General features: G+C 41.0%; 1 long non-coding RNA gene across 8 annotated transcripts in view; it reads right to left on the reverse strand.

Annotated features, from left to right (window-relative positions):
- Window positions 1-218: 218 nt before the first annotated feature.
- The window catches only part of LOC117066609, a 100,142-nt gene continuing 78,961 nt past the window's right edge, over window positions 219-21,399 (reverse strand). For 4 of the 8 annotated variants that reach the window (XR_004430403.1, XR_004430404.1, XR_004430406.1 and 1 more), the window contains 2 exons: window positions 4,266-4,345; window positions 219-347 (listed from right to left, as the gene is read on the reverse strand). This is a non-coding gene — a long non-coding RNA (uncharacterized LOC117066609). Of the gene's footprint in view, window positions 348-4,265; window positions 4,346-5,986; window positions 6,018-7,958; window positions 8,169-8,711; window positions 9,245-9,297; window positions 9,720-21,399 lie in introns of those variants that run through there. The other 4 variants (XR_004430405.1, XR_004430408.1, XR_004430409.1 and 1 more) reach the window with 4 other exon arrangements.

Below are 21,399 nucleotides of genomic sequence, written 5' to 3' on the forward strand. Positions count from 1 at the left end.
TTTAAAAAAGAAAAAATAGATGCTGGCAAGGTTGCAGAGAGAAGGGAACACTTATACATCGTTGGTGGGAGTGTAAATTACTTCAACCATTGTGGAAAGCAGTGTAATGATTCCTCAAAGAGCTAAAAACAGAACCATTCGACCCAGCAATCCCATTGCTGGGTATGTACTCAAATGAACAGAAGTCATTCTACCATAAAGACACGTGTACACAAACGTTCATGGCTGTTGCTTTCTTTATTACAAAGGGTTTCATATCCTCCTGGACTGAGTTTCTCTGTTGTTGATGCTGTTGGTGTTTGTCTGCTCTATGGTTGTTACACTTCCATAGGATTTGGAGGCATAATCTGAAATGTTAAATAACAGACTTTTATTTTTCTAACTAGTGTCATTCCATCTTTGAAAGAAAAATAAGAACAATGACATTAGCATTAGCAACTCTGAAAGGATCAAGACCTGATCTTCATAGTTCTATTACTTTCTTTTTCTATTTCCCCCTAAAAATAAGTCTTAGCTCCAGTAACTTTCTATGAATTACAATTTCAGGAGTGACCAGGGCTTCTCAAAGGGCACTTTCTTAGCTTCCACATACCTTCCAAATGTATATCAAGGCTTCACATCACCTGTTATACTGCCTCTATAAAACAGGTTCACAGAGTGGGATCCATGGCATGGAGTCGACCAAAGAAGTTATCATCTCAAGTTAAAGGAAGCTCAGGAAGAAAGGTTTCACATGGAAAAATGATTTTCCAGTCTCTTAAATAATTGTCCACGAACGGATTTACTTAAACAAGAGCTTAAGTATACTTCAAAAGAAACCAGGGATTATAGCTGCAAGATGAACATTGCATCAATATAAGGGCCACTTGGGGACACTCTGAAATCCCAGGGCAAAATTGACTGTCTTGGTTTGACAGAAGAATAGGGCCAATCGGGGGTTTAGGCTGATTTTGTTTTTGGTGAGTCATTTTGTCTGTGAACATGCCTTACAAATTAAAACAAACCCAAAAAATCCCTAGGTGTGAGATGATTAAAGTTTTAAATCTGGTCACTTGTAAATCACAAAAGCGCTGGATGAAAGCCATGCTGTTTGGAGGCTTTTGTTTTTCTTTTTAAAATCTTAGGGTTTGCTGAGCTTATAAAGACTCCTTGAATCAAATAAAAAGTGAGGGTTTTTGGAGAGAGTCATTCTCTTCATATCAGATGCATTTTAGTCTATAATTTTCCACTCTGGCTTATGTGGCTGTCTAGGCTTGATTCCATCAACTCATTTAATCTCCGATTTCATAAAAAAACATGCTTTCTGTTTATCTTTGTCCAACTGAGTGCAATCTGTGCTTTCTAGCTCTCCTAACAATCCCAACTTTTTGAATTTTGTATCAGAATGCCTGTGTGGCATGGTAAATCTAAGCTGTCCTTGACAGGTTAGAAACTGCATACTCCTAGTGAGAAAATTAAGTGACTGCTCCCAAAGACACTCACTTAGCAAATTCTAACCTAAAAACAGATCATCACTTTAATTTACTGTGATTAAGTGAAGTGGGAGAGAGAAGTTAACGCAAATCAATGCATAGCTATAAGTTTTCAAAAAAATAAATGGTGAAGTTTCCCCCACAAACACTTAATGTTCATATGCAAGCTAGTTGCTGAATTAGGGAAAATTTAGCATTCGACACAAGCTCATCTGAAACCAACCAAAAACAGAAACTTGAACTGAATTTGCTTACTGCTACATCCCTCTATTTTGTAAAGCTCAGAAGACCTCTTATGCTTCAAGGAAAGTTTGATAAATAACCATCTGACCAACAGAGGCTTGACATTGTAGTATCATTTTAATATCCTACCTAATTTGTATATATAGGTCAGAGCTGTCCTACTGACCCATATATACAGATGAGATGCCTCAGTAAAACGATTATCTTTTATTACTATTCAAGGTCCTTGTTTTGTGTATTGGGTTGGTGCAAAAGTCATTATGGTTTTAAATATAATTTTGGGATGAATTTACAAAGATATATTCTACTTCCATGTATGCATCATTACACCAAATAGATTCCCAACATTCTATCAATCAATCATTCTTATGGTCACAAACATTTGTTTCCCAAAAATATTTATAAAATTCTGTTTGTCAGCCCCCTCATATATATTTTTGATCTGTCCTATCTCAAATACTTACCACTTTGGAAACCAAAGCCCAAAATAAGTATTAATTCTCTACCCACACACACACACATATACAGCAATAACTTGCAAATAAGAGTATGGTGGGAAAGAAAAGAGAGAAAGGACAGTCTACCACATGTCATGAAACAAACTTGCTTAATTTCACTCTGTATGGGGAATAAAGTGTTAGAAATAACCCAAACAGCTGAGATGAAAGGCATTACTTTTGGTTATTCATTTGTTTTTATTTCCAGCTCATCATCTGTTATACAACTTTAGCCTTTTTAAAATGAATTTATTTGTAAATAAGAATAATGAGTTGGCAACTGGATTCAGGTCTGGCCATTTTACCTGAGCAATGAAAAAATAAATGAGGTAGCGGTGTGCAAAACCATCTGACTCCCCTTTGAAATCCTCTTGTTTCCTCCTGAGATTGTCTAATTATAGAGTAATGCTGGAAGTATTCTTCACTTGCAGATTAATTAGTTGATGCTTAAGCAGTTCTTTGAACATAAAAGGCAACATGTAAATCTAAGTGTAATCAATCATCCTCAAGCTAATGATCATTTAATTAGTGCTTTCTGCTAGTTTAACAGTCCATAAAGAAGAGGGCAATTTAGGGAAGGGTCTCCAACCATTGCAAAGAGGTTGGATGTAGCCATAACTAGAATGAAAAACAATGTTCAAAATGAAGGTTTTAACATTGGAAATAAATTGGAAATTGACTCTCCCTTCTTCTGGTGACTAACAGCCATAAAGGAACTGAAAATGAAGCTTATCTTTTAGTAGCATTTGCATTTTTCCAGAATTAGGAATCACATTTCAAATTGGGCTTATCCGATGTTTTATGGCAAAACCAAATACTTGAGGTGATATTTATAGGGCAGAAAAAAAGTTAACTCTGGAGTGTTTGTAAATATTATGAAGGCTTAACTTCCTGCATTCTTGGTAAAATGGTATCCTAAATAGGAAATCATGTTCAAGTTGAAAGTCATACGATAAAGCTAGTTGTTTTGTAAAATACTTGTATTAGACCTTCTTACATGATTTTCTAATTATTTCTGTATTACTTCCCCTATTTGATTATATACTCAAAGCCGGGCGCCTTGCCTATTTCCAGCCTTATTCAGCTAAGAGTCAGCATTCATTAAGTGAGTGAATCAATGAACAAATAATAACTAGAAATATACCTGTACAGCGGATATGAGCAAATGTGGCTTTGGGTATAAAAATTATTCTTCTGAACTTAAAAAATACTATGTCAAAGAAAATGTAAACAGTTCTGTTTGTCAATTAAGTCCCCATTCTAATGCTGGGATAACACAAACATCATCACAAAGAGATCGTCCAGCCAACATGCTCCAGTTACCCAGCACTGCAAGGAGCCGTACTGGTTTACCTAATCAATAGCTGCATCACATGAGTTTTTAAAGCCACAGTTTTCTCAACTATGAATTGGGGCAATTGTGACAGTCACATGGAATGATCACAAAACCAACCAAATAATTATTTAATAGGTGTCAGCACAATTAACATCAGTTGATTTTTCTTCTTACAAAACTTTAACTCAACAGAGAAAAAAATTTAAAACCTTGCTGAAAATATGTGTAGTCATATCTTCCATGGACAAGAATTTCCTTTGCTAATTGATAATTCAAATAGCACAAAAGCAACATTAGAGATCAGCACTGATACCTCATGATAGTAAGAGGCACACACCTCAAACCTAAGCTTTCAGGGATGTTGTAAAATTCATCATTTAAAAAGAGATTTTTTAAAAGGCAATGGCAGTTATGAAGATATATGTCATATTAGCTTTTTCTCAAAAGAAAAAACAAGATGCAGAGAATTTAACCGTGAAATAAACAATAGTATAATTAGGGTAACAGTAATACTATTTAAAATGTTACTCAAAAAAAGAAACACTTCAACAATAGTAGTAGATGAGTGTTTCAAAGTACTCAGATGTCTATCCTGTTTTTCAGAAGGATGGTTTTCATGTTCCTATCAGAACTCATGGAAGAATTTCTACATGCAATTTCCTCAAAACAATCTCCACATCTAAATCTGACAAGACAGAATTTTTGGGCATTCCTTACCGAATAGGCTGGTCATACAGCAGCACACATTTGACTGCATTCCAAAACATGTGTCTTAAGAGGCTCTACTGAAAAGATCCCTGCAGAAGACGAATACACAAAAACCATATTAGAACCACAGGTAAAGCATTGGATGCAAAAACCACATTCACCCTACAGTCTTTTGACAAAGGTTTTTCATAATTAGCCTCTGACTTCTCTTACTTCTCGAGCGGATTTAATACCATCGACTTCTACAGCGTATAAATAATCTTGGTCTATCCACCCAAAGTCATGTAAGACAGCAGAAAAGAACCTACCTCAATTTGAGTAAAACATCAATTTTTAGAAAATCATGAATTTGTGTAAAGCAAGGCAGGAGAAAAGCAGATATTGCTAATACCAATAGATTAAAACTTAGACCAAGAAAAAAGCCACCACTTTGTAAATGTTATCTTGGACAAATCTAAAGTGGTGTCTAACATTTTTCCTTGGCTCCTTTTCTGAATATGAATGCTTTCTGCATTTACTTGAAATTATGAGAATTTTTTAAAACTCCGAAAACAGAACAAAATTTTTATCATTGCTGATTTATTCTCAAGCTTTCCCTCTTTTAAGAAAACACAAGAGGAAAAATAAAAACAATATAACAAATAAACAAACCTAAACAAGAGATGCTGAATTCTGCTACATTTATCATTTTGTAGAAGCACGAGTAAAACAAGATAAAACACGTGAGTGTTCATTTACACAGGTTACAAGCATTATGAAATGCAAAGGAGCTGTATTTTACCATAGGAAGCCAAGTGACATAGGGTGAAACAGAAGTCGATCATATTCAAATAATTAAAATACAAATATATTTCATGAAGACTCTGATTCCAGACCTCCGCCCTCACTGTCTTCCACCCCCTTTCATTGGAATCTCTGAAACCATTTTGCTTGGGGCAGAAAGTAGATTTTAGTATAGTAGGAAAAATGCCAAACATCCATGGCAACTTAGAATTTTTCCACTTTCTTTACATGTTCAATTGAGACCTTCATAAAATTATAAATGAAAGGATACATTATGAGCACTTTCTTTGAAGGGGAAAAAGAGGGTGGGGGGAGGCCTTGCCTGGAAGTCAAATTTTGGAGTCTATATCCTTCTTCTCTGCAGCAGAACTCTTGGGAGCTTTCTCTGCCAACAGCAGGACCCCTAAAAAAAAGCTTGCCTTTGCCTTCAGAATTCAAAAAAGTAGAACCAGCAGTTTGCTCCCCTGACTGTGGGTGAGACGTTGATCGCTAGGTGGGGACTGGAAAGTCCTGGGCTCCACTTTCTTGTCCCTCAAGGACTGAGGTCAGTGTGTCTTGGCGCTTTATATCCACCCTCTCCACCCTCCCACCTTCCTTCCCCCCCACCAGGGATTCACTCCTGTTTACATTGGGGAGACTGCAACTTCTGTTTCTTAATGTTTAAAAGAAGTTTAAAAGCTTATAAAAAGGCTCTTAAGATTTCTTGGACACCGATCATCTCTTACAGAACAATATTTTGATGAGTTAAGTGTAAATGAATCAGAAACCTACGTATTAAATTTCCCTTGACATGAACATCGGTTTAAAATATTAATGGAAAAAATGCCCGGGGCTCGAAGTATTGGGGGTTTTGTCAAACCCAAAATGCTTGAACATGGAGTGGAAATCCATTTAGATCAACCAGGTTTGCTGATCGTCCCTCTCAACCTCCCCTAGATTGTAGTTACCGTGTAGGGAGTAGTATTTCCAGCTATTGACCATCTGGCTGGGGACAGATCACATTCCTGGTCATTATGCTTGCATCTCAGCAGAAGCCCAAGGCTGCGCTGAGGCTGTTGAGATGTCCAGCCGCTGTTCACTGAAGGCTGACCCTAAAGGCTGACTTTTTTCTTTTTTATTTTCTTTTCTTTTTTTTTAGACCAAGGGAACTAAATAAACAATCACAGAAGATCATAAATCACTGACAAAGCTATTTAGATTTGGAACAGCCCTCAAAAACAGAATGTGCCACAATTTATCCCTCAAAGATTAACTCCGTCCTGGGTCCTATAATTGTGGATCCCATGACTTCTGATGATAAATGACACAAGGGTCAAAACTTGAGAACCAGTAGGTGTTTTTGTTTTGTTTTGTTTTAAATGTTGACTCTGGGTCCAAGAAAACACCCAGAGGAACAGAAGCAACCCAAAATCCTGAAATCAGACTTGATCCCCTAAAATCATCACCGTATATATATATATACACACACACACACACACAAGCACATTTACACAAACACACACACACATATATATATATTTTTTGAGCCAGAGACTTGCTCTGTTGCCCAGGCTGCAGTGCAGTGACGCCATCTTGGCTCACTGCAACCTCCACCTCCTGTGTTCAAGCGATTCTTCTGCCTCAGCCTCCCGAGTAGCTGGGACTACAGGCACGTGCCACCACGCCTGGCTAATTTTTTGTATTTTTGGTAGAGACGGGGTTTTACCGTGTTAGCCACGATGGTCTCCATTTCCTGACCTCATGATCCACCTGCCTCGGCCTCCCAAAGTACTGGGTTTACAGGTGTGAGCCACCGTGCCCGGCCCTGATTTTTTAAGTTAGTTTTTCATCTCTGTGTGTTTTGTGAATGGATGACCACACACACTAGGTAAGTGACAAAATAAGGAGATGGAACCAAGTGAAAGAGATTTCAAGCCTCTCCTCTTTGGTCACGTTAGCTAATCTGATCATTTGGGAGATGTGTTCACAGATACTACAACTGTGAACAATTGTTAACTTCTTGGTGAAACACACCATGTGTTCAGTGCTTCAAAAGTATTATTGGAAGCACGTCTGCCTAATCTTCAACCCAACGCTCATTCTAGTAACGCACGTGAAAGGGTTCTGCGAACTCTCATAAACTATCCCCACATAAACTGTTGTTACTGCTATTTTCAAAAGTCATATCCCTCACCCCCTTAAGGAGACCTTACAGTTCTTAGTGCTTTAGAAGACGCCCATAATCACCTCTATCTCAGGAGGGATGAGGACACAAGAGTTCCCTTCCAATGGAATAGTTCCCCTTGCTCATTCTTTCTCAGAGGCACTCTCTCAAAGGTTTGGCAGGGTCTGGTGGTCAAGGAAGAGTGCATCTTTACAGAAACATACCTTTTAAAAACAGCGTTCAGCTTTGTCCTACTCAAGGCATGTGCTGGGCACATGTCTGTTGAATGGCTAAGTGAACGAGTGAATGAATAAAAAAGTCCTAACTTTGAGAGGTGAAGCCGGCTGGGCTTCTGGGTGGGGTGGAGACTGGAGAACTTTTCTGTCTAGCTAAAAGATTGTAAACACACCAATTAGTGCTCTGTGTCTAGCTAAAGGTTTGTAAATGCACCAATCAGCACTCTGTAAAAACGCATCAATCAGCACTCCGTGTCTAGCAAAGGTTTGTAAAAGCACCAATCAGCACTCTATAAAAACAGACCAATCAGCACTCTGCAAAATGGACCAATCCGCACTCTGTAAAATGGAACAATCAGCAGGATGTGGGTGGGGCCAAATAAGGGAATAAAAGCTGGCCACCCGAGCCAGCAGCGGCAGCCTATTTGGTTCCCCTTCCATGCTGTGGAAAGATTGTGCTTTCCCTCTTCACAATAAATCTTGCTGCTGCTGCTGCTCACTCTTTGGGTCCACACTACCTTTATGAGCTGTAACACTCACTGGGATGGTCTATGGCTTCACTCCTTAAGTCATCGAGATCACGAACCCACCAGAAGGAAGAAATTCCGGACACATCTGAAGGTTGGAAGGAACAAACTCCGGACACACCATCTTTAAGAACCATAACACTCACTGCAGGGGTCCATGGCTTCATGCTTGAAGTCAGCGAGACCAAGAACCCACCGGAAGGAACCAGTTCTGGACACAGCTCTTTTACAAGAAATTTGCATAGTCAAATGAAAAGTTAAAAAGACTGTCAGAGACAGGTATAGCACAAATTGCCCCCCACCTCAACTAGCCATCCCTTCGCCTCCAACCCCTCCCACCACAGAAGATGATTAGGGTTTCTTAGGATAAAAGAAAAGCTGTACAGCACTGACACACCCCAAAGAGAGCACACTAAGATTCCTTTGCTTTATATTGTTTACAATGTTTAACCTCTCTGGTGGCCACCAGTTCTTAAAAACTCCTAAGCATTTTCACAGAAAATATAAGGAAGAGGAAAACCAGCAACAGTAACAACGTCAATGGAGCTGGCAGACACAGAAAGACTCAGAAAAATATGGAGGCTCTAGGACGACTGATAACAAGTCTCATTTCCTAAAATGAGATCTGGGGACTGGAGAAAGTGTTATCAAACAAGGCAGGGAATAGGATAGACATCAGAAATGCCCAATTCCAACACATTTTCTCAGACTCCTTTCCTAGGCAAACCTGATGAATGTGCAGACATAATTAGATAGATAGTCCTACCATAAATTGATCTCTTTTTATCCTAAGTAATCAAGGTCCAGTCATTTCTCCCAAGCTGGGCTTCTCTTGCTGTCTCTGGAGATTCAGCATAAACATGTTCCCAAAGTTTTGCTCAGGTAGATGAAGATGGCAGCAAGCATGCAGCTACTGGGGTTAGCGGCTGTCCGCTGATTATGTGCCCATAGTTTATCACCAAAAAGTTTCCATGCTTTCTCCTGGCATTTTCTCTCAAGCTTTTACAAGCCTTGTTCAGGGAGTGAAAACTCATTTTAAAGGTAGTTTAGACCCACCTTTCCCTTAGGGAAAATTTCTATGCAGGGGAAAAGCAAGCAAACCAAAACAAAAGTTACACTGCAAAGCCTTTCAAGCTAACCACAAGGAGAAGGCTAAGTCTTCCCAGTTAGTTACTCAGCCCTCCCTTGTGCTAATTGCAGGAGATAGAGCCTGACTGTAGTATTTGCATACTTGCTCAGAAGCAGGGCCACAGAAGGAGGTCTAGAAGCTCAGCTGGTGCTTGACTGACATCTTTTAGGACTTGGACCCCACCGCCCACCCCCCCCAACCAACACCACCACCAGTCCAGGACCTGATGTAATATTGCCACGGACTGATTCCTGTTGCCTTTGATATGCAACCTGTGCCTACAGTCAGCTCTCAGGGCTAAAGAAAACAGTCAGCTCTTGCAGCATCTGATTTGCCTCCTGCCCTCGCTGCTGTTAATCTGCGACACGCCGCAGCCTCGAGATCGCTGCCGTTCAGAGTCGGATGTCATGGGGGCGACTGGCAGGGGTTCTTTCTTCTTTCAGTTTGATACATCCTTCCTTCCGCTGCTCCTCGCAATCAACCGCTAGGGGAAGGAGGGAAGCAGGCAGGGGGGAGAGCGGGAGACTTCCGGAAATCTCTTTCCTCCCCTCGCTTCACAGGTTGCCCCATAATGACCCTGGAAACTCCCGCCTGCCCCCAGTGACGGAATTGGTTACTCTCCCAGAGCCCTCCCGGGCATCGCCCCCTTCCTCACTTCCTCCTCTTCCTGCCCCCAGCCTCTATCCCTCCAGCCTCCTGTGGCTTCACAGCCAAGTGCTCCATCTCAGGAAGAAGTTGGAGCTCCGTGATGGTGAGCTTTCAGACTTCCCACTACAACCCCCGGCTCTTCAAAGGCACAGAGGCAAGCAGTGGCTTCCCTGGTATCATTTGTGAATCTAGGAGCATGCGGGAGCTATCGAAGATGGCATGTAGCCTGTTCTTCTTTCTCTTAGTAAATAGTCAAATGTGCTAGAGGGAAAATACTTTTTAATTTATATTTTAAAGCTGGTTTAGAATTATTCTGAATGTATAGTCTGTTTTCCTGGAGTCAAATTGTAACATGAACCCCAAACCTAGGAGTTCTGTTTTTATACATCAGGAAGGGGACCCACCCACTCACCCATCCACCCATCTTTCGACTCACCCACCCACTCTGGTTTATAACTACATAGTGGTTTATTTTGCCAGCAATGAACTATGCAGCTTGTTACCCCTTTGCCAGGCTCTGCAGACAGAAAGCAAAGGCTGATCCTTCTCAATTCTCAATTGACATGTACATTCCTACTCTGAAGCTACAGCTGGATGACACCTCAGACAAATGCACTAATACAAAAATGTTTGTTTTTCTGCATGTTTTCCTTTTTGACTCTTTTATTGGAAGCATCTTTACAGCTGGGAGGCAGGTGCACATCCATGGCAGTGGGGGGTCAGATATTAGAATACTTACGGTGCTTACAATTTTCATAGGATCACCCCCCTCATCCCTCATTGCCAATCAATTTCACTCTGTTTCAGGGTCACAGATCATACCCCTAATCCTGGCCAGTTGTCTCACCAATGTGTGTCACAAGGGGCCTGGGGCAAGAAAGTATAGATGACCCAGCATAACCGTTGCTGCTATTGCAGAGAAACTCAAAGGGCACGTCCTACAAAGAGCAGAACACAATTAGAGGCAGGCATAATTGCAGGCACTAAATTAGCATGGGTCTCTCAGCCAGGGGCTAAATTAAGCCAGACCTCACGTCATGGCAGGCCATAAGTACATCGCAATTACAACTCAAAAGAAAAGAGAAAAATCACCCTCGATTCTCAAATGTTTATTTTTAACACGGCAGATACTTAGCAATTATATCAGAGACTGAGTCATCTGGAGTAAGAAAGAAAGGTGATTTGGGTTAATAATCTTTGAAAGGCTAAAGGATTTTCAATGTATCTATAGGACTGAGCCCTGTGCATGCTCCCCATTCTCTCCCTGACATCAGCCACATCCGCCCCACCTCTGCCACCACACGTTGGTGCTACCCAAGGTCTTCACTCATGCACCATCCCTCTGCATCTCAAGCTTCATCGGGACCCTCCTCTGACCTGGCCTTACCTGGCTGACCTAGTGCCCCAGTTCTCTAAAACATGGAGAGATGGAACTAGTTCTATCTCTCCCCTTTGTAAGTTTTCCTGATGCCCATGGGACCCCATGTTTCTAGACTATGTCCTAACACAGAGCCTTTAAACTTACTTCCATGAAGGCAGAAATCAATCTTGAGCGGCCAAAACAAATATGCTTTCTCAGTGGTAGGCTTAGGAGTGTTTTTTTTTTTTTTCCTTCTATAATCAACATGTATTAATTTTACGTTCAAAAATTCTGTGTGTTTCTCTGTTTAATTCGGTTTCCAAATCCAGTATACAACAAACTTTGCTTCTCTTGGCTTTTTAAACTCTTTTCACATGCCATAGTCCTGGATTCACCAGTGCAATTAATTTGCCTTTAAATTTGTCACTTGGGATTCTTTTTGGTCCGTGTGGGGGCAGGGGAGGGAGGGGTCAGGGTCTTGCTCTGTCACTCAGGCTGGAGTGCAGTGGCATGATCATAGATCACTATAGCCTCAAACTCTCGAGCTCAGGCAATCCTCCTATATCAGCCTTCTGAGCAGCTGAAATTACAGGCACAAGCCACCATGCCTAGGTAAGTTTTTAATTTATCAGGGTCTTGCTATGTTGCCCAGACTGGCCTCAAACTTGTGGCCTCAAGTGTTTCTTCCGCCTCAACCTCCCAAAGCACTGAGATTACCCTGGGTTTTTGTTTGTTTTTATTATTATTATTATTATTATTATTATTAATCAAAGTAGAAATCACAGACCCATTGTATTTCTACACGTGAAATCATTACAATGTTGCCAGGGATTAATTTCTATGAGTGGATGAGAGAGGTCTCTTTTTCACAGTTTTCTTTTTGTCTGGGGACTACTGCCCTGATAAAACTTAGGCCTTTCCTGGCTAGGACATAGTAACCCTTCCAGCCATATTATAATGCATTTTGTAAAACTTGGCCAAACATTAGGCTGTACTGGAATGTTACCTTTTTAAATTTCAGAATAAATAGGCTATCAGCAGGATCATGGACAAGTTTTGATCATACAGAGACAGTCATTGTAATAGGACTTTTTCTGTGTTAATATAATGATTTAATAAAGCCATTTGGCACATAAATACAACTCTCTCAGACCAAGCATTCTTAACAATGAAAGAATTGAGATCAGCCTATAGGGTGTATTAGTAAAAATGTCTTTTCTAGCTTTAGTAAAACTCTTCCATCTGTTTAGCAATAATTTTATTATTCTGTATTAAAACCCTCCTGAAGTAGATGTGGTAAAAAACGCTCTGCCCCTGTTATGATACTTTCCAAACAAGCTTAAAATTGCTCAGAAACAAAAGGCAGGAGAAAAAAGAAAGGGCAGTGTCTCCAGATAATGAAGTTCTGCCTTTGTGTTTTATCTGTAAAACAGTACAGTTTGAAAAGTCTGGATCCCATTTCATCTGAACTCAACATAAATGTAGTGCCTGGAATCCTCCCAAATGAATAAATTCTTTTCTGATAATTTTTAAGTGAGGAAAGATCAACAGAATAGGGGCATGAGGTGGGGGGGATTATAGGCTGGGATGTGTGTGTGTGTGTGTGTGTGTGTGTGTGTGTGTATTTAGCAGGACAACTGGGAGAATTCTGGACAAATTTTTTTCTTTTCTTTTTCTTTTTGGTGAGCCGTGCTGAATTTTGTCTCTCTTTCTTGAAAAACCTTAGTAGATTTGTGTATTTGTTGACCAAGTGCTCTTGTTCATTCCTATTCAGCTTGCCTGTCCCATCCCAAATATACTTGCCTCAGATGGCAACATGACAAAGCTCCCTTCCTTCTCTCAGATGGTTTGCGAGCTTCTGGTCTTCTTTCTCTTCTCCCTGGATTGTGCACAAAATGATGTCAATTTATGGTGGGGCAAGGGGATACACCATGGACTGTTTATCTCTTTAATTTTCCTCCATGTGGTGAGGTCTTGCTGAACGCAGTCTGCAACTTCTGGAGTGAGGAAGAGAACGAAAAGCTGTAGGCCTGTCACACTCACTCTCAGGATTGAGTTTACCAAAGAGGAACTGTGTAATTTCTTTATATAAATGGCTTAACCAGACCTCAAAAAGTCCTGCAATGAACACAGTTCTCTTTAGGGCTTAATGTTCTCACTTTGCTTCTTTGTTTAAAAAAAAAAAAAAGAGTGGTGGGGGGAGGAAAAAGGCCATTGATCCTCATCCTCCTTTGACCACTGGAAGAAAGGTAGAGAAAAAGAAAAAGAAAATTAAGAAAGGACCCATGTCCCTCCTGCTTCCTCCTCCTCTCCCCATCCACAGGCAAAATCTAATAAAGATGATTAAATTACATGTCTTTTCCTCCCATTGAAATCCACTGCATACTATTCAAATATTAGAACTCAGGAAATAAGGCAGGACAAGGTCCCTCATGAAACCTTAGAAGGCAGCACAGGGGTCTGAGCTGGAGGTCTGCTTGGCTGGGCAGCTCTAATTAAGAAATCACCCTGCTGAGCAGAACTTAATCTAAATAAAATATAAAAAGGAATCCAGTGAAAACCATTACCTCCCCACCCCAGCTCCTCACACACCTCACATCTATAGGCTCCGTTTCCCGAGTCCTAGGAGCTCTCCCTCCCATCACCTGGGAGTTCGATGTTGTTCTGTGTGCCCCACAGTACACTCAAAAGTGAAGTCTCAGCTCTAAGAAGAGGAAGCTATGTCTTGTGCTGGCCTCTTGCTGTTTGGCTGGCCTTTCACAGGGCCAGAGGCAGATTTAGTCAATGTTGTTTTGGTTCGGAGGGGCATGTGAAATGGAGATTTGACCAAGGATTAATTAAAGAGCTGGTTATTTGCTATAGTTAACAAGGTATTGTGTATTTCAAAATACCTAGAAGAGAGGACCTGAGATGATCCATACATAGAAATGATAAATACTAACAGTTGTGGACACTTCAAATACTCTGATGTGACCGTTAAACACAGTCTATGCATGTAACAAAATATCGTAGGTACCCCATAAATAAGCACAAATATTTGGATCAATTTTTAAACAGCAGAGAAAAAAAAAAAAAAACAGTTGACCATCTGGTGAGCCCTTCTATTCTTAACACAATGAACTACCAACCCACAGCCTCTCTGAAGGCTAGCTGGGTTCTTCTTGCCTGTCTGCAAGAAGACAAACTGCATTTGATGGAGTAGCCACCTGAGAGCAAAGTCCACATCTGTTTAACTTGATGTTGTTCACTCTCCTTGTACTAATTAGTCCTTCATACTGTATTGAATCAGCCTCAGACCTCTGCCCCACCCCCATCCTGGGTGCTCCCTCTGATGTTGGGTGACATATTTTTAGCCTCATTTCCCACTCTCCTCCATAGAAATCTGTTCTATGTTCTTGCTGATCTCACTGTTGACCCCATGAGTGTGCTGTTCTCTATATTACACCTTTGTGACTTTGCATGGGCTGCCATGTCCGACCACAGTAGTGGTTCTTAAGTTGTTGAAAACCTATTGAAAGAGATAAACTCTATCCCTAAGGTGGGAAAAGCACACATATGTACATAAACACAGGGTTTTGCCAGTGATTTCAGGGAGTACCTCACTCTCTAAGAAGTATGTGATTACCAACTTGACCCATTTATGCCTGAGGCTGCAATTTTTGCAATCAGATCTTGGTGATGATCTTGAGTAGTAGGATATAAATAACTCCCACATGCTTAGCATTCCAATAATGGAACACTAGGCATAAATGGGTCAAACTCTTGAGATTGATTGTTCTCTCTTTACTCCTCCCATTTTGGGAAAACTCCTACTTATCCTCGAGGAGACCGCCACAAAGATTGCAGACTCCTGCTCTGTACTCCTTGATGTCTTTTGTCTGTAAGGCCAGTATACCACTTACAGTGTCAATAATCATTTGTTTGCATGTCCATCTTCCTCTAGACCAAAGACGGGCAAATGTTCTCTTAACAGTGCCAGAGAGTAAAAATTTTTAGGCTTTGCAGGTCATATGGTCTCTGTGGCAACTACTCAAGTCTGCTGCTTTTGCAAAAGCAACCATAAATGATGTCTGTTTGGGCTGCTATTAAAGAATACCGTGGCCTGAGTGGCTTGTACACAATGGACATTTATTTCTCACAGTTCTAGAAGCTGAGAAGTCTAAGTTCAAGGCTCTAGTGGATTCCGCATCTGGTTAAAGCCTACCTCCTGGTTTGTAGGTGGTGTCTTCTCTCTGTCCTCACATGGCAGAAGGGAAAAGGGAGCCCTCTGGGATCTATTTTTATAAGAGTACTAATCCCATGCATGAGGACTCCACCCTCCTGACCTAATACAATACGTTTTCATGCTGCTGATAAAGACATACCTGAGACTGGGCAATTCACTAAAGAAGGAGGTTTAATGGACTTACAGTTTCATGTAGCTGGGGAAGCCTCACAATCATGGCAGAAGGCAAGGAAAAGCAAGTTCCATCTTACATGGATGGCAGCAGGTAAAGAGGGAGAGCTTGTGCAGAGAAACTCCCATTTTTAAAACCATCATATCTCATGAGACTTACTCACTATCACGAGAACAGCACAGGAAAGACCTACCCCCATGATTCAATGACCTCCCACCAGGTCCCTCCCACAACACATGGAAATTCAAGATGAGATTTGGGTGGAGACACAGCAAAACAATATCACCTAATCACCTCCCAAAGGCCCTGCCTCCAAATACCATCACATTGGGGAATAGATTTGAACATAAGAATTCTGGGAGGAGGCCGGGCGCGGTGGCTCAAGCCTGTAATCCCAGCACTTTGGGAGGCCAAGACGGGCGGATCACGAGGTCAGGAGATGGAGACCATCCTGGCTAACACGGTGAAACCCGGTCTTTACTAAAAAATATAAAAAACTAGCCGGGCGAGGTGGCGGGCGCCTGTAGTCTCAGCTACTCGGGAGGCTGAGGCAGGAGAATGGCGTAAACCCGGGAGGCGGAGCTTGCAGTGAGCTGAGATCCGGCCACTGCACTCCAGCCCGGGCAACAGAGCGAGACTCTGTCTCAAAAAAAAAAAAAAAAAAAAAAAAAAAGATTTCTGGGAGGACACAGACATTCAGTCTATAGGAGACAATATGGAAACAAATGGGCATGGCTCCATTCCAACACTTTATATGCACTGCAATTTAAATTTCATATCGTTTTCACGCCATAAAATATTTTTTATTTGTTTTTCAAATGCTAAAAAATGTAAAAACTATCTCTTTTTAAATCTCATTAACTATTCAGAAACAGACGAGATGGGGGCAGATTTAACCCAAAGGACATAGTTGAACTCCTGGTCTTGATGGAGGAGAAGCCTCAAAGGTAAATCTTACTTGTTTTTGAACTTTATTATCTAATCCCTCAAAGGTAATTCATCCTTGAGTTTCATTATCTAGCATTAACTGATACAAAAAATGCATATAAATATACAATTGACACTTGAACAACATAGGTGTGACCCGTGCAGGTTCACTTATACTTGGATTTTCTTCTGCTTCTGCCACTCCTAAGACAGCAAGACCAAACCCTCCTCTTCCTCTTCCTCCTCAGCCTACTCAATGTGAAGATAAGGATGAAGACCTTTATGATGTTCTGCTTCCACTTAATGAAAAATAAATATATTTTCTGTTCTTTATTATTTTCTTAATAACATTTCTTTCTCAAGTCTATTGTAAGAATACAGTGTATAATACATATAACATACAAAACTTGTATAATCAACTGTTTCTGTTACCAATAAGACTTCCAGTCAATAGTAGCCTATTAGTTAAGTTTTTGGGGGGTCAAAAGTTATATGCCAACTTTTGACTGCATGGGGTGTTGGGGCCCCTAATCCCTGCATTGTTTAAGGGTCAACTGTAATAACAACTATAAACAACTGAATGACCTTTTGATTACAAAAAATTCCTTGAGACAGAGCCTGAAAAGAACAACCATAAATGTGGCTTTGGGGACACTGTTGCAACTTCATGTTTCATCATGACTAGAGACATAATACCTTAAGTAGTTAGCCACCAACACTCCAGTCACAAATTCTGGAGGTCTGGGATTATTCCATAAACCACTGGGTAGATGCAAACCTTCTAGAGCAGTCTAGTATCAGTAGAGTAAAACACATCTCCTTTTAAAAATAAGATTTCTTTACCACTCCCTGCTTTCACACAATCACAGCTTCTATTTATTTATTTATTTAGATGGACTCTCACTCTGTTGCTAGGCTAGAGTGGAATGGTGCGATCTTGGCTCACTGCAACTTCCACCTCCTGGGTTCAAGAGATTTTCCTGCCTCAGCCTCCTGAGTTGCTGGGACTACTGGCACACACCACCACACCCAGCTCATTTTTGTATTTTTAGTAGAGACAGGATTTCACCGCGTTGGCCAGGATGGTCTCGATCTCTTGACCTCATGATATGCCTGCCTAGGCCTCCCAAAGTGCTGGGATTACAGGCGTGAGCTGTTGTGCCTGGCTAATCACAGCTTCTTTGAGCCTCTCTTTAATATTCTCTTAAACCTTATAGGTAGGCAGTTCTGAGACAGCTCCTAATGATCTCCTCTCCCGGTATTCAAGCCCTGATGTAATCCTCTCTTCTTTTTTTTTTTTTTTTTTTTTTGTTGAGACAGAGTCTTGCTCTGTCGCCCAGGCTGGAGTGCAGTGGCCGGATCTCAGCTCACTGCAAGCTCCGCCTCCCGGGTTTACGGCATTCTCCTGCCTCAGCCTCCCGAGTAGCTGGGACTACAGGCGCCCGCCACCTCGCCCGGCTAGTTTTTTGTATTTTTAGTAGAGACAGGGTTTCACTGTGTTCGCCAGGATGGTCTCGATCTCCTGACCTCGTGATCCGCCCGTCTCGGCCTCCCAAAGTGCTGGGATTACAGGCTTGAGCCACCGCGCCCGGCCAATCCTCTCTTCTTGAATGTGGGCTGGACTTAGTGGTTTTCTTCTAATCAATTGAATACACACAAGTGATGAGCTGTCACTTCCAAAATTAGTTCAGACAAAGCTGTAACTTTTGTTTCGTTCGCAGTCTCTCTCAATTGCCTTCTCAGCTTGTATGCTTTGAAGAAGCAAGCTGCAGTGCTGGAGAGGCTCATGTGGCAAGGAAGGGAGGGTGGCCTCCAGTCAGTGGCTGGTGAGAAAATAAGACCTTCTTCCAACAATGGTCAAATAACTGAATCCTGCCAACAACCATATGGGTGAACCTTTCTCTAGTTGAGGTTTCAGATAAGACCACAGATATTATACTAACATCTTGATTGAAGGCTTATGAGAAATCTTGAAATGAGAAGACTAAGTAAAACCATATCTGGATTCCTGACTTACAGAAACTGTGAGATGATAAATGTGTGTTATCTTAAGCCACAAAGTTTTTGGGGTGATTTGTTTCACAGCAATTGATAATGAATACCTCAACCTGTAGTAACAACTGGATGTCTATTTACTCATTTTCCCCACCAAAATGTTAAGTTCCTACAGGGCAGAGGTTACAACGTATTCATCCTGCTACCTCTCACAGCCCATAATATACAACCTGGTCCATAATACATGATTAATCAATGTTTGTTAAATTAACATGTATTTTGAATTTCATTGAAATCAGTTAGTCAAAGTGATAATAACATTTAAATGTGCATGAGCAGTAGGACAAGGCAGATAGCTGGTTAGGATAGAAAGTTTTTGAAAATTGTGAGGGGAGAAATTATTTATATTTGTACCCTGTTGTACCCAGCTTAGGTTTCGAAAACTTTCAGAGGGGGGGTTATTCATTTACAAAAGACTTCAAAGTTGGTGACTCCCCACCACACTAAAGAGGTCTTTGCCCTTATTGACCCAACCATACTGACTTGCCTGGTGCACAGGGGAAGGTATTATAAGGACAGGGGAGAAGAAGGAAATAGAAACAACTGTGAAAAAGGTTGAAGAAAATAGGGAAAAGGATAGAAAAAGAGCAGAGGAAAGAGAAGAAGTAGTCAACATCCAACCCAGATGCAGAGAAATGGTTCAAAAGAAAAAGTCTGATTTTCCTGTCTGTAGTCATAAATATTTTGACAAGGAGCTAGGCATTTATCAAAAAGGAAAAAAAAAAGAATAACAGAGGTTGTCTTCCAAAGGACCCAACACTCTTGGAATTCAATGACCTAATTCTGTATATGGTTACAGTGTAGAGATTGCCTCTTGTCTGATTCTCATGGCATTGAGACCTCTGATTTCTCAACAGCACATGCCACAGCACTATCAGAGGTCAAGAATAAACAACAGAGGGCATGGGGGGCAGTCTAGATACTATGCTCAGCAAACATATTTTTACATCAGTGTAAATTCTCTCTGTCTTGCTGGTTGCTTATCTTAGTAGTTAAATCAACTTTTCATTACTTCTGTAGACATTATATAATATCTTCTCCCCGCAGCTCCAGCCACCAGCTGTTAGTCAGCAGAATGGGAGCGGGATTAGGTCAGCTTGAGCTGAATAACTTCCATGCTGACATTTGAGGGAACCAATTCCCAGCCACTGAACAAACCTAAATGTTCTGCAATGACCATAGACCCAAACAGTTTTTCTTTTTTTTTTTGTTTGCGATGGAGTCTCACTCTGTTGCCCAGGCTGGAGTGCAGTGGCGTGATCTAAGCTCCTCCTTCCAGGTTCACGCCATTCTCTCGCCTCAGCCTCCCGAGTAGCTGGGATTACAGGCGCCCGCCACCGTGCTCGGCCCCCCAAATAGATCTTAAGAAAGAAACCTGAGAGCATTCAAAGATCAAAACAATTAGAGCTAGTTCTTTCAAGCTTAAATATTCTCATCTGTAAAGTGGGGGCAATAACTGTGTGTCTTACAGGGTTATTTTGAAGGCTAAATATGTGTACAAGCCTCAGTCTACTGAAAGGTTGTTCAGCCATAACACTCTTTTCATTTTGTGTGGGATAATTCTTTGTTGGAGGTTAGGCACACTGTCTTGTGCATTACAGGATGTTTAGCAACATCCTTAGTTTCTATCCACCAGATGTTAGCACCCCACCCACAGACTGCCATCTTCTCCATCATCACCATCAAAAATGTCTCCAGACATTTCCAAGTGTCCCCTGGGAACGTAAAATCACCCCTGGTTGAGAACCACAGTTCTAGTGCTTGGCATTGTTCCATAAATATCAGATGACATTTTTATCATTATAATTATTACTAAAGGCAACATCACCCTGCTATGGAGACAGCTGCTTGGTCTTAGGGAATCCCTGCAATAGTTGCTGCATTTCTGCATCTTTCCAAGAGTAAGGGTTGAAAAGAGACAAGGTCAATTCATCTGACAACAATCCAATAGGAAACCTACTGTCTCCGTAGAAGTTCTTTTCATGGAAAGGAAATGGGCTACAATTTTGATCTGCTGCAGGAACTAGGTCTATTCCTCAGCCTCACGGTTTGCGAAATGCTACAGACTTCCGTGGGCATAAATTCTCCAGCTTTAGGGATTGCTGGTGTCGTTGACTCTTGAAGCTGCTCTTGGATTTCCAAGGGTAGCACCATTTTTACCTGAGAAAAGAAGGAAAAAGATATTCAAGAAGGAGCACTTTTCAACAGAAGTTACTCCATTTGCTGTTTTTGTGGTTTTGTGCTTGTTTGGGTTTGCAAGTGTGTTTTCTGCCCAAATTGTTCTTGCATATTCTAACAGTGTTTGCTTTACGTGTTTTGATACCATGCTGTTTTGAAGGTACAAATGTTTTTCATGGCATGTCTTGTGTTAAGTGTACAAACTGAGAGGTGAATGTCAGTGACTGAATAGAGTACAGTGTTCCTCAAAGTTTTTAACCAAATAAACGATAAGAGGAAAGTGAAGCGAGATTTCTGGAGGTCTGGAAGTGGCCAGCTGACAATATGGCATCTCTATATCTCCTATTTTTATCTTTATGCTAAATGCAAATTTTACTTTCTGTGCTAAAATAATGTTTCCTTAGTTTCAAGGTAGAAATGTGTAAATAGACTCTCCATATTGGCTTGTTTGTTCTGTGGTTTTTCCTACTCCCTTTTTTAAAGTATGTGCAGTGAATTTGCAAAGATCACAGTCTTGGTATCTAACAGATCTGAATTCCAGTCCTTGGCTATACTACTGATAGAATGGGTTAACTTGGGCATATCACTTAATCCTGGGGACCCTCAGTTTCCATATCCAAAATGAAGAAATAAGAAGTGACCTACCACATCACACCATTATAAGAAGTAAAGGTAATGTATGTAAACAACAGAGCAGAGGGTCAGGCACAGAAAGCTCTCTATAGTCATTAGCTGGCGTAATTATTATGAAGAGGATTAC

The sequence above is a fragment of the Trachypithecus francoisi genome, unplaced genomic scaffold, assembly GCF_009764315.1.
Source record: "Trachypithecus francoisi isolate TF-2019V2 unplaced genomic scaffold, Tfra_2.0 Lachesis_group20, whole genome shotgun sequence".
NCBI classification, from domain to species: Eukaryota; Metazoa; Chordata; class Mammalia; order Primates; family Cercopithecidae; genus Trachypithecus; species Trachypithecus francoisi.